General features: G+C 38.7%; 1 protein-coding gene across 1 annotated transcript in view; it reads right to left on the bottom strand.

Annotated features, from left to right (window-relative positions):
* The window catches only part of NRG1 (neuregulin 1), a 955,597-nt gene that overhangs the window by 396,948 nt on the left and 545,385 nt on the right, over positions 1 to 13,264 (bottom strand). The window lies entirely within an intron of this gene.

Here is a 13,264-nt window from a genome sequence, read left to right on the forward strand (position 1 = left end):
AAACTAAAAATAACATTTTAATTGCCCAATCCCAGACAATCCTGGAGATAATGTGCTTTTTGAAGTTTCACAGTGTAGTACTGGGAAAAGAGAACTGGATTTGAAGTCAAGAGAAGTATATTTCTGTCCTTGTTCTACCATCAATAGTTGTGTAACATTGGCCAAGTTCCCTGGACATTTGGACGACCAGATAACTGCTGAGTGTCAGTCTAGTCCTGTCATTTCATGTCTTCATCTTGCTCTATGAGCTTTGTAGTTTATCACTGTGAATGACTTTACAGAATTCTATGATATAGTGGAAAGACCTCTATGAGTACTTACCTGTCTCTACCACAAGTGTATCAACTGACCTTGAGCAAGCTTCACCTCTCTGCACTTTAGTTTCCCCATCTGTAAAATGCATGATTTGTTTGGGCTAAATGATCTCTAAGGTCCCTTCCATTTTAGAATACCTGATTTCATAATGCTCTAAGGTTATACATTTTATAATTGATTTCTAGACAGGGAATCTAACTAAATCTCAGGCACAGAGAGACTGAAGAGTATTCAGGCAGTCATTTCACAGAACCAGTGGTACAAACCGAACTTGGAGTCAGTCAGTATTTCTGATTTCTGACAAGGAGGACTAATGGCTATTGTTTGTGGAAGTGCTTCTGGCGTCAAGAAAAATGACATCCACCACCAAAACTAAGTCTTTTCCAAAGCATGCCAGTTATGTAACATTTTGTTGAGTCCCAGGGGTGTTGGGAAGCTCAGCATATACCTTAGACATACAGTGGCTCAAGAGATGCTCTAGAACTAGTACCTTTGTGTCAAATTGAAACTTTCAAGCCCAAGGTCTTCCACACAGCCTTTGTCACATGGGGACTGAGCAGAACAATTTTGGCGATCTCCCTGCTTCATAAAAAACAAAACATAGCAACTCTTTTTTTTTTTTTTTTTTTTGCCTTCAAGGAAATAGGACATAGGCACTCTTTGATGGAAGCTTTCCCAAGGATGGATTTGGGGAACCCATGATGAATGTGTCACCAACAAAGCCTGACCGTATTCACTTGAACTCAGATTATTTAAAAAAGTTGAATGAAGAGCCAGATGACTGGAAAGCCAACACCTTACAAAGTGCTAATATAACAATGACATAAATATATCAGTTGGGCCAGACCCTAAAGAATCTCTAATAGACAAAAAAGTTGTCTCTATCCTCCTCTATTCTTTCATCCACCATGCTCCTCTTTCTTTCAAAATCCTGTCAAAATCGTCTAGCGTTTATACTGCTTTTGATGGCTAATAGGTTTGGGCCCCAAATGTATTTTAGTATAAGGTTGGGCTACATTCCATTCTAGCTTTGGATACATCCTACCCGTGTTCTCCTTTAAATAAACAAAAAGCCTACTTGTCCGTTACCCTAATTAATTTATCTCTACCCTGCCTTTAGTGAAAACTGAACGAATGAATTAATCCCTCAACATTAATTAGTTTATGTATTAGATACAACATATAATGCCCTAATCTCAGTAGAAGAAATTTAGGATAAACTTGCTTTCCAAAGGTATTTATAAAAGAATAGGAAATTAAAAAAAAAAAGTTTAAACATCTTCAAAATTCTTATATCCGTTAGCCCAGTATTTCTTCTAGGTCTTAATCCTAAAATCATGTCCGAAGTAAGAACAGAGATTGGTATATGTCTTGGACACATCATTTATGATCAAAACAACATATATTTACTACAAAATGCACATCTAGGCAATGATATTCTACATAGCCATCAAAAATAATGTTTTGATATGATGTTAAAAAAGTTAAGTAATATATAAATCTATATGTATGATATTTTAAGGTGATTTATTTAAAAATAAAATAGAATGTATTGAAAATTCAATAATGATCTTCCTAGATTAATAGGTTAGAGAGTGGTTTTAGTTTTCTTGTTAACTTTTTATTTACTTATTTTTTAAAATAATGAGTATGAATTATTCTTATAATAAGAAATAAAGTCCCTTCAAAAATCATAACAACAACAAAGAAAATCTTTACAGTTCAGGTGGGTCAGATCTTTAAGAGTCAAGTAACCTGTTGAAAATCCTGAAATCCCAGGATGTGTGACCTGACTGTCCCATCCGAACTTCCAAAACAAAACCTTGATCATGAAAGCTACTTCTGTGGCTTGGTGAAGCTAAAGAGACCAGCGGCCCTGAGCAAGACACCCACTTTCCTGCTTCCCACATCTCATTGCAAACAATTAGAGAAAATTAGCTCACCAGGAAGCCGACCACATGCTTTGCCAGCAGGAACCATCGCAGGATGGAAAGCATGTCACACAGGCATGTTGAACCACTTATTGAAGGCGGACAGTAAATCTGGCTTAATAAAGAGAGCATACACCCCTTCTATTGGCCCTCAGCCAGTCAACTAGTTTAGTCTGGATCTGAGAGGGAAAAAAAACATGCTCTTCATATTTGGAGTGGAAGGTCCCAAGTAACTATAAGTAGATGGCTTCTTTTGAAACTCAAATTGAGAGAGAAGCAAGAATGGGGATAGGTGACACACGTACTGTCCAGCCAAGGCCATGTTTCTACATTGTTCAAGTTGTATTCTGTCCACTGGGGGCACAAGAGCACCATGCTATTAGCACCTTGTGCCCAGCTACATTCCATCTCAAAGTTTTCAAGACTTTCATAATTTCTATAGCATGATCCCCACTCTATTAAGTTAAAAGTTAACTAAGAATGGAATAAGTTTTCAGAAAAGAATGTTGTTTTCCTTAACTTCCACCTTAAAGCCTCAGAACATTCTTGAACTAATTTTGATTTATATAAGCTTTCATTGCACATCTGAAATGAATGACTTAAACATTTCTTAGACAGGCTTATATGTAATTGTTTTGAATCAGTTATGTTTGTCATCGTAATAAAACATACACAAAATTTACTATCTTAACCATTTTTAAGTGTGCAGTTCAGTGGCATTAAGTACATTCACATTGTTGTGCGACCATCATCACTATCCATCCTCAGAACATTTTCATCATCCCAAACTGAATCTTCACATATATTAAACAATAACTCCCTGTTCTATCTCACCCTAGTCCCTAAGAACCATCCTTCTACTTTCTGTCTTTGTGAATCTGACTACCCTTTTCACACAATTTCTGCCCTTTTATGTCTAGCTCATTTCACTTAGCATAATGTTTCAAGTTGATCAAAAATTTTGAAGTAACAAAACCTCTAAGTTGATAAGCCATCATATATGGTAATACCCACTTATTTTTTAGATGCTCGAAATTTTATTTCAAAGATCTCACTTGACCAGAGCTTCCTTTGAACAGCCAGAAGCTTCGAACACCCTCATGAAGTGTGTATATTCCCTGCCAAAAGAAGTGCCAGAAAGAATTTAGAAAACCAGTTGGTGGAGATCCCGCAAAAGTTTGAATTAGATGAGTTTCAGACTCTCGTTTGACTCTAAAACCCTGGGACTTTTACAGACAAATACTTGTTTGTTCGTTCATTTATTCACTCAGGTATTTGTCAGTGTTTACTGAGCACCTACTTCAAGTAAATGTTGAACTTTGATGCAATGCGGTGACTGATGATATTGATTTGATTCCCAACCTCTTCAGTGCAGCCAGAAGCTTGGGTGCCACCCTAACAGTCTTGCTTCTGTTGTCAGGTAGCTGGCACTGGCTTGTAGTGTTAGGGAGGACTGTCAGTTACCTGTGTGCCTAACTGGAGACTTGCTTCCAGTAGAAGGTTTCTTAGCTTTACCACTTTATATATCAATCGGTAAAACATAAGAGTCAAATGGCAGATCTGGGTACTGAGACTGACTGCTAGAAACTGGTATTACCTACAATATAACCTACAAATACCAAGGACTTTTGGAATTTGAATAGGTGTACTAAAATTATTCCTCTGACACTTATTAACACTGTTATGTTGAGCAAGTCACTTAAACTTTCTAAGCCTCAGTTTCTTTATCAATAAAATGGAAACAATAAATACCCATGCCACAGGATCCTTGTAGGAATGAAATGAGTTATTGCATGAAATGTGACTTGCACAAAGCTCGGCACAATAAGGCATTACAAAATGTCAGGCTCTCTTGCAGGATCTTCCTCAAAGAAGCTAACAACACAAATGTAGCTCTGCATTAGTCCAGCCCTGTTCCTGAAAGCATCAAAATAAAGTTGGGCCATCTCCTGGGCTTCTTAAAGTTTGCCGATTTGGAATAGGAAGAGCATGCTTCAGAAGCGGCATCATGTTAATTTAAGGAAGAGAACTGACATTTTATCCATCAACAAATAACTGCCAAAAGTTGTAAAAACAGGTTTAATCCAAAGAAAACACTGTCTCATAAGAGTGAGGAATAAGACCTGAGTACTTTTCTGGCTAAAGTTCATAACAGAGCCCAGATCAAGACCTGTGAGTCCCGGAACCACTGATTCAGCTGCCACCTGCATGGTGTGGGGTGGCTGAGGAGCATGCCCAACCAAGGAGGGACTCATGTATCCCCAGGAAGCAGGATGGAGTTTGGCAACCCACGGAGAGCAATTGTTGACTGGGAAAAATCTACACAGAGTGGTGAGTGTCACAGAAGCCAGTAGAAGGTAGACAGACTGATCCAGTGGCTCTGAGTGGTCTGTGGTGATGTGTCTACACATGGGACTCTTCCTGACTAAAGACTATGGGAAGATCACACTTGTTATGGTAGCAAATACAGACAGGCTTTTCTGAGATGGTAAGATGTTTGTCTTAGACATCCAAGAATGGAAATTATTCCTCTAATCAGAAATGATGACCTCATGACTGTGTCTGGAACCAGTCCAGATTTGCAAAACTGAGCAGGAGTCGGGGGCTTAACTCTGGTTCCTAATTTTAGTTGCTTCAGATGAGGGCTCAATTGGGTTTTAAATACATGAACAATAGCTAACTCTTTTTTTGTTTGTTTGTTTTCTTGAATAATCGAGTTTTCTCAATTTCTTCCTAAATATTTCTTTCACTCATTTACTTATTCTGTTGCTGTTATTAACAATTTACTAGTTAAGTTCTTATTTCTGTGTATTAGAACATTAGTACCCCTTACTACAATGAGGAACGTTCATAAATTCATTATTCTCAATTACTGAATGCAATGATACATTCATCCAAGACCTCTGAGAAGCAGACTCTAAAATGGGAAAAATGTGCAAGGATTTTATTAGGGAAAATGTCTTGAGAGAAAATTGGGAGGGAGTTGGAAAAGGCCTGGAGAGCTTCACACTACGATGCTCATCTGATAATAGCAGAGGAGAGAGGGAAGGAAGGAAATTCATTGGAAGCCCTTACACTGCTGTGCTAAATAAGCAAGGTTTGGCAAGAGTGTTGGGGAATCCTGGGGCCAAAGCTGCCCTTAGGGGAACTGCTTGTGCCCCAGAAAGGAGCTGGTTTTAGTACCCCTGCCATATGCAGTAATAGTTGGAAGAGCCTGTGGGAGGGGATGGCTCAGTGTAAACGCTGTGATGGAGCTCAGAGCACAGCCCCTGGGGGTTTTGATGGATTACATTTTCTGTAGTTGGAGGTTCATATTGTTAACGGAGAGACAGGGTCTCTCAAACTTGGCACTATTGACATTTTGGACTGAATAACTTTATGTTGTGGGGGCCGCCCTGTGCATGTAGGGTGATTAGTAGCACCCCTGACCCCTACCAATTAGGTTCCAGTAGTACCCTCCCAAGTCCTGACAATTAAAAATGTCTTGCAAATTGCCAAAAGTCCCTTGCGGGGGTGGGGAATTGCTTCTAGTTGAGAAACATTAGACCAGGGGAATTTAAAGAAATTTGGAAAGGTTTCTTAGGAAAATTATAAAATCGGAGGAAAGGGAAAAACAAATGGTTTAAACTATATGTGATCATTAAGAAAATAACTCAGCTGGAGAATACGAACTGAACGAGGCGATCCCATTACAACAATATGCCACTGAATTGATATAAATTTTTCTTCCAAGTGAAGTTTCTTGTCCTGAGACGAACTTAGAGTCAAATATCTTACCTTAAATTTAAGTACACAAAATTAAGGTTTAAAAAATTAAATAGGTACTCTTTTAGTTAATGTGTCATGTTGTAACGCAAGCAGAAGTCACACTTACTATTTTGAAGATGGATAAAAATACCTCAACTGCAATAGTGTACACACATTACAGTGACAGGACACGACGACTTCGCATTTAGTTCAATAGTAACACATGTGTCAGGAATGGAAATTAAATTCAGGAATGAGGCAGATGAGGTTCCCGGAATCAAGCATCTCAGACGTGATTTTCACTAAATCATCAAACGGCCTTTGGCTTGCAGGATTCTGCAAAACCATAGGTTCACACCCGTACGTGTGTTTGCGCCTGGCCAGCAGAGCCAATCCATATTCATTTGAAGTGGTGCTGGGTGTGGCTGTTCCACCTAAGCATTACTCGGTCCCACACAGTTACGCCTCACCTGGACGACTCCCATCACCTCCTGGCAGGCCTCTTACTTCTCCCTTGCTTCATTTTCTACAGAGCAGCCAGAGTGGCTCCTTGAAAACAAGACAGATCCCACTTCCCTTCTATTCAAAAGTCTCCAAGGCTTCCTATTTCCTCAGAATAAAGGCAGAATTCCTCAGAGTAAAGGCTTAAATCCTTGCTACTCAAACCATGGCCTGGGGACCAAGCAGTGAGAGGGCATCATCTGGGAACGGTGTTAGAAATGTAGAATGGTGTAAGAAATGTAGACTCCGGGCCTGGCCCAGACCTACTGAGTCAGAGTCTGCCATCAGGGTCTGCATTTTAACAATGTCCTCAGGTGATATGTGCATACAATGGAATTTGAGAAGCTCAGTCCACAAGTTCAGACCTGCAGTCACTTCTCCTATCTCAGAATCTCACCTCCCACTTCTTCCCTTCGTCCCCTTTGCTCACTCTTCTGTAGCTAGCTGGGGCTCTTGGAGACACTCGACTTGCCAACCATGTTCTAGGCCAAGGCTTTTTGCTTTTCCACACACTCTCTCATTTCCTTCAGGTACCTGCTCTACTGTCACCTCACTTGAGAGGCTCCCCTGACCATGTTGCTAAAAAGCCCTCCGGAGCTCCCAACCCTGTCCTGCCCAGGTCACTTCCCATCCATGGAACCTGCCTCATTTTAATTCAAAGCGCTCCTCTCCACCTGCCATCAGTGTATATTCTTATTATCTGTCTCCAGGTTCATAATAACAAGGACTTTGTATGAATTTGCTTACTGCTGAATCCCCAGACCCTAGAACAGTTCCTGCTACAAAGTCGGTTGTTAGGAAATCACTGTTGACCAAATGGGTAACACTGAATTGTACAGTCTCATGAAACATACTGCCTGGATAAAAAGGGGACCCCATGAGAACACAGAGGCTAGTGTTCTTCTGATCACTGACACCAGCCTGGCTACCTTGTCTGACATCATGTGATGTTCTCTTCGAAGATACCCAGAAAAGAATTGGGACCAAAGGCAAGCATCTGGCTGTGAGATAGATTCTCTGCTCAGTCAGAAGATAAGCCCAGATCAAGCAGAGCCTACAGGAACAGAGACCGGAGCTGCCTCTCCCCTTCTGGCACACTGGAAGACGAGCTGTGCATTTTATTTAGATGACTTTTTTTTTTTTTTTAAAGAGAAAATGGCCAATGTTTCCAAAATGCATGGATTTTTTCTTTCCAGCGAAAGACTAATCTTTACTACTTCTAAAAAGCAACCTGTTTATACATTTGCTGGAGGATTTGTCTGGAAAAAAAATTAAAATAGGAGAACTTCATTTGACACATCTGGAGCAGATGGGCATGTTTTGTTTGGCTGCCTGTGGTTATTTAAATTGGGTTTGAGATGGGGAAGATGGGAAAACTGAAGAGTCAGGTGGCCGGGGAAAGACCAGCACGCAATGTGAGAAAAGGAGCAGAATAAAATGTGTAGCAGGCTGAATCATTAGAAATCTTTCACTTTCTTGCCCTATCAAAGCTATGTTTGAATGTTAATGGGAACAAAAAACAACAACAACAACAAAGTCTCAAGAGCAGATTATGAGAGTACAGAGTTGAAGAACAATTTGTGTATAAAAACATTTTGCTCAAAACTATTCTTGGGTCTTCTGAAACCATGTAGCCTAGAGAACCATTAGAGAGAAAAAAAATCTCTCACCCACCCCACACTCACCCTAAACTCTCAATTTAAATGCAAACTTTTCATGCAAAGCATGGGCGTGTTGAGGATGAAGCCAGTTATAAGAAGAGGTGAAGAGACACACCACATGTCTGTGAAAGTTTGTGAGCAACAATGAAAAGAACTGTATGGAGAGGAAAGCAGAGTATAGCACTCAGCAAGGTGCTCTTGAACCCCATATTTATTTTAGTTAGTGAAAGACGAAGGGATTATCAAGTGATTCATTATCACCATCCTTATTCAGGTTTACTGCTTGGGAATGATTTTTTTCTCCCTCTATTTTTTTTCCCAGCCATGTAAACAAATTGTAAGCATTTGGTGTTCAAGTGTATTGTAAAAGAAGAATTGAGACATTAATCCCCTCAATTTTGGAGGAATAACGCTTAATTTTCCCACAAAGCTATCAGTTAGGACTGGGCATTGCTCTGTAGACAGAAGATGACTTTCGATATAAACCATGCGTTACCTTTCACATTTTAGAAAAATGCCAATGTAAACAAGTTTATTAGACAACAAATCCAACATAATTCTGTAACTCTGAAAAACATCAATCTTTAAAGAGTTTTTCTCCCCCATTTCGGGTTCCTAAATTACTTAAAAAGCAATGTTCTCATAATTACTAATTTTAAAAAACAAACAGTAATAATTAGGACTTTAAAATCAATTTGCATTGCATCTCAAGATACCGCTTTAAAAAAAATGTTTCCAAGGACTCAAAGTTACCACCTGACTCTTAAATCTCTCAAACCTTGCTTTAATTAAACACTGAGCAAACAAAAGCAACTGTTCTCTGCAATTACACAGTGATGCTCTCAGTTTAGGTCACCAACACACCCCCTTCCCGAAAATGTGCCTTCTGCTTTTTCTTTTTTAATAATAAATAACTTCTAATGGCACAACAGGTGGGAGATAATAGTGTAGTGGTTTCAAGTAAGTGAGACGACACACTATATTCTCTCTGGGAGGTATCTGACATTTTGTTCTTTTTTTCTTTTTTTTTTTGTGCCAGAAAAAAATAACTGCAAAAGTATTCAAAATGGAGGGTTGGGAACCTCAAAGCATTTCTAAATTGCTTCCAAAAACTTTAAATGATGAGTTTGGGGACTAGTAAAGACAGAAAGAAAAACAAATCTAAATCTGCCCCACAACCACAAAGCACATATGCAACTCATAGCAGAGGATGTGTGCATGCATATATATGAGGGGGGGATTTGGCCACAACCAGGCCGATAACATGCTTAATCAAAGGGTTTATCATTCTGCCCCTATGGATTTTCTCTTCTGACTTTGGCAAATTTATGGAGAAACAAACGCAAATTCAGCCAACTTATTCTGGACTCTATCAACAGGTTCATTATTTTGTCAATCAAAATGCAACTCTCTAGCCCTCTGAACTTTGAAAAATATGCTTTCTTTCAATCGAAAGTGTGCTTATCAACCTTTTCTCCCACCAAATAATTTGATAAAAGTCCCAATAAATGTTTCTAGTTTGGACAAGGAAACACTGATTTATTTTACAGAGAACCACTAATCTTGGTAGAGATCTCTAAGATAACAAGAGTTACCCCCTGAAACACAGTCCAAAAGGTATAATGACATTTCGACCCCATGGGACACAGAGGCAGGGTAAGTTACAGGCCAATTTATGAAGCAGAAGTCTGCCTTCAGTGAACTCTCATCGCTCCTTCCGAGCCTCTTGCCTCCAGCAGCCCAGCACCCATCTCTAAGTCTACTACAATCTTCTACAGTAAGTGTCCTTTCAGCTGTCTCCTTGCACCCACCTCATATAGAAGTGTACCTGTCTGTGCACCACTCCCTCAGCATCCTGCTTTCTGACACTGGCCAGTGCAGTTGATCCTAACAAAGACCTTTCCAGCTAGTATTCAGATCATAGGTCCCTATTCCAGGAAAAGTTAAAGTTTAATATTAGAAACTTGAAAACACAATGCTCCAACCTGAGTGAGTGAGTGAGTGAGTGAGTGAGTGAGTGAGTGAGTGAGTGAATGAATGAAAGAAAAACCAAAGTTTACTCACCAAGGCAGGCTGATGGGAGAAAAAGGTCCTTTCAGTCAGCCCTTTAAATAATGTCATTGCCTAGACTACCTCTGTGCCCAGTTAGTTTTCTGGAAGGAGGCCATGTTGTGTGAATGGATCCTGTTCTGATGATGTTTGTGGGACCTGTTCTCATACTCCTTAAGCCTGCGTTGCTCTCAGGAAGCTCCTAAGACCCTAGGAGCATGAATGCAGATAAGAGCACACATGAAGAGACTTGTGCTGACCATCCCCTAAACCAAGAGGGCTCTGAGTTTTCAGGAGCAGACTGGGGCTAAGTCCACCCAAAGATCCATAGTGCAGGAGAGGTGTCTGCAAGTGCCCCTGAGCGACACACTCCTGGTGTGAGGATTCACCGGGCTACACCATAGATCCGGCCAGTGTGAAATTCGAACACATTAAGGACCATTTGTCCACATTTGAATGAAAGAATGAAAGACTTGTAATGAATATAATAACATGCTTGACAAATTTTTACATGCAGCAAAAGGATATTTTTTCATAATAAAGAATTTACTGCACTTTGAGGATTTGTGTGGTAGTTAGTGCCCAGTCTCTTCTCTTCTATGTCTGCCTCTCAGCTATGAATTTGCATATCATTGGGTCAGGCCCTCAGTTCTCAAACTTCTGTTTCCGAAATCACACTTAAATAATCTATTGTTAATCGTGTTTGAAAATGCTTGATGGATCAACTCTTAACTAGTCAGGGTTTGATGTAAAAATGCAATCTCTATCTTTAGTTGTACTTTTCTAACTTTTGAGAAAAATATTTTGCCTATGGCCAATATTTTCATACCATTTCTGGAAACTTCTTTGATTTAGAAAGACCCAGGCTTTGAGGTAGGGATAAAAAGGAAAAGAGAAAAAGTGAGATGGTGAAGAGAGGGAAAAAGGCAAAAAAGTTTCGAAAAAAGCCCCAAACACATTTCATTTATTTTATAGTTAGCTAGAACTGGTCTTACCCTCAAACAAAAAGACCTGCAATTGGCTTTAATTTAGAAGCACCAGAAGAAAAATAAAATCGAGGGGGTAAGGAGAAACAGAATATCTTTGACGAGGAACTAGATTAGGGTGATAAATGTTTAACAACCATATCGCAATTTAAAAAAAAAAAAGATAAAGAAGAGATAAATACTTATTTGTAGCATTTGTAGATTGATTTCTAGCATTTGCCAATTTCTGTGGTGTAAATGCTCCCAATATGACCGATTTCAAGCTACCAACAGGATGTCATTGAAGGTGTATTACGAAGAAACCCATATAATTGGCTTTTGAGGGACAGTGCAAGTCGGCTCTTGTCTATTGCTTAAGACCAAAGTTAACTTGGACCTTTAAGTTGAAATTGGTAAACCCAAAGAAACAGCAGAGGGCATTTCAAGGTGATGTGTTGAAATGTCACTCTGTAACATTTATCAAAATACGTTCTCAAACAATGTCCCCTTTTCGAAGATGAAATTTGTATTTCCCTACTTTTGTCTTAAGTATTTGTGTGAGTTTGTATCATCTGCTGGTATGCTTACCTCCCAATTTTAAATAGCTTATGTATTTTTTTATTTAATTTTAATGGCCTATAAAAATGAGAAGTTGCAAATCAAATACATAAACTGAGGAAAACAGTGATGTTGCTTATATTCTATGTAATTCTGCTCAGAGCGTGGGATGGCCCTTCCTGATGGCTTAGATAATTACTATTATTTTTTTATTACTGGTCCTTCATGACTTTACACTATATACACACTATTAATAGATGAACTTAATAAAATGTCTTATTACCTTAAATTCACTGGGCATACAAATCAGACCAGTTAGCATTTCTATTTACATGCAATCTTTTCTTTATTTTACTCTGATGTCTCATAGTATATTAAAATTTTCAGAATCACAGTGGCATTTAACATAATGATGGATTTTGTGTTTAACATGAGTATTCACAAAATATTTCCAGATTGTTACGTGTGTATATGTATGTATGAAAAACAGATGTTACATTTCTTTATAAGCCCCAAATGTTAATAATTTGTGAGAGATAGAAGAACAAGGACTCTGGATATAAATTATACTGTAATAACTTCTACTCCATATGCTACTAAAGCAATGGTCATTATACTGCTCTTCATGCAAAAGATGCATTTTGTTGTTAAAAAAAAAAACCTTCATCATGAGTAAAATAAACAATAAGAGGTCCTCAACAAATACTTGTTTCTACTTATCTGCTTGAATTAATGAGTCAATGAATTATTTGATGTGTTGAGAGGAAATCTGCTTCTTTCGCTTCCCATTGGCATGGCAGACTATATAGAATGTTATGGCCTCGCCAAGTAAACTCACACTTTTCCCACTAGTTTCGCTTCAAAAACTTAACTGGCTTTACCCAGATAGTTCCTCTCCCTTCCTGCATGACCTGATCATAGAAATTCCAGCATCAGATCATCGTTCCCACTGGAGCCTGGCTCTAGAAGGTATAGGAAAGCACAGGGAGGCACAGGGAAGCCAGCACACCATCACTGTTCCACATGGAGCTAGAAGCTCAATGCTACAGTGAGACAGAATGCGAGACCACAGCAGATCAAAAGCATTACCTCTGGGAAAACAGCTACCTGGGGACAGCACAAACAGGATGAAATGGAAAGTGTTCATATTTCTCAGGTATTCATAAACTTTAGAATTAGTACATGGAGACTTGATCTATAGTTGCTAGAATTTAGAACTATCATCTCTAGCACTGATCAGCCTAGTTAAAAACATGTCTTTGCACTCCTTTATTTCCACGAAGACAGTCTTTTACATTTTTGACAAGATATTTACAAGTAGAGACAAAAGGAGTGTTGGACAAGTATTTAAAAGATATCAGCATCTATGATACTATGGCAATAATAGGTATTTTTTAAATAATGAACTATTTGATTATTCTTTATCTTATTTATCAAAATATAACTAATTTCTCATAAGACAGTACTAATATAGTTTTGCTTTGCTTTTTAAAAATCTTTAAGCTAGTTGGTCACATAACACATCATAAAATTTTAG

Source organism: Pteropus medius, unplaced genomic scaffold, assembly GCF_902729225.1.
Source record: "Pteropus medius unplaced genomic scaffold, Ma_sr-lr_union100, whole genome shotgun sequence".
NCBI lineage: Eukaryota > Metazoa > Chordata > Mammalia > Chiroptera > Pteropodidae > Pteropus > Pteropus medius.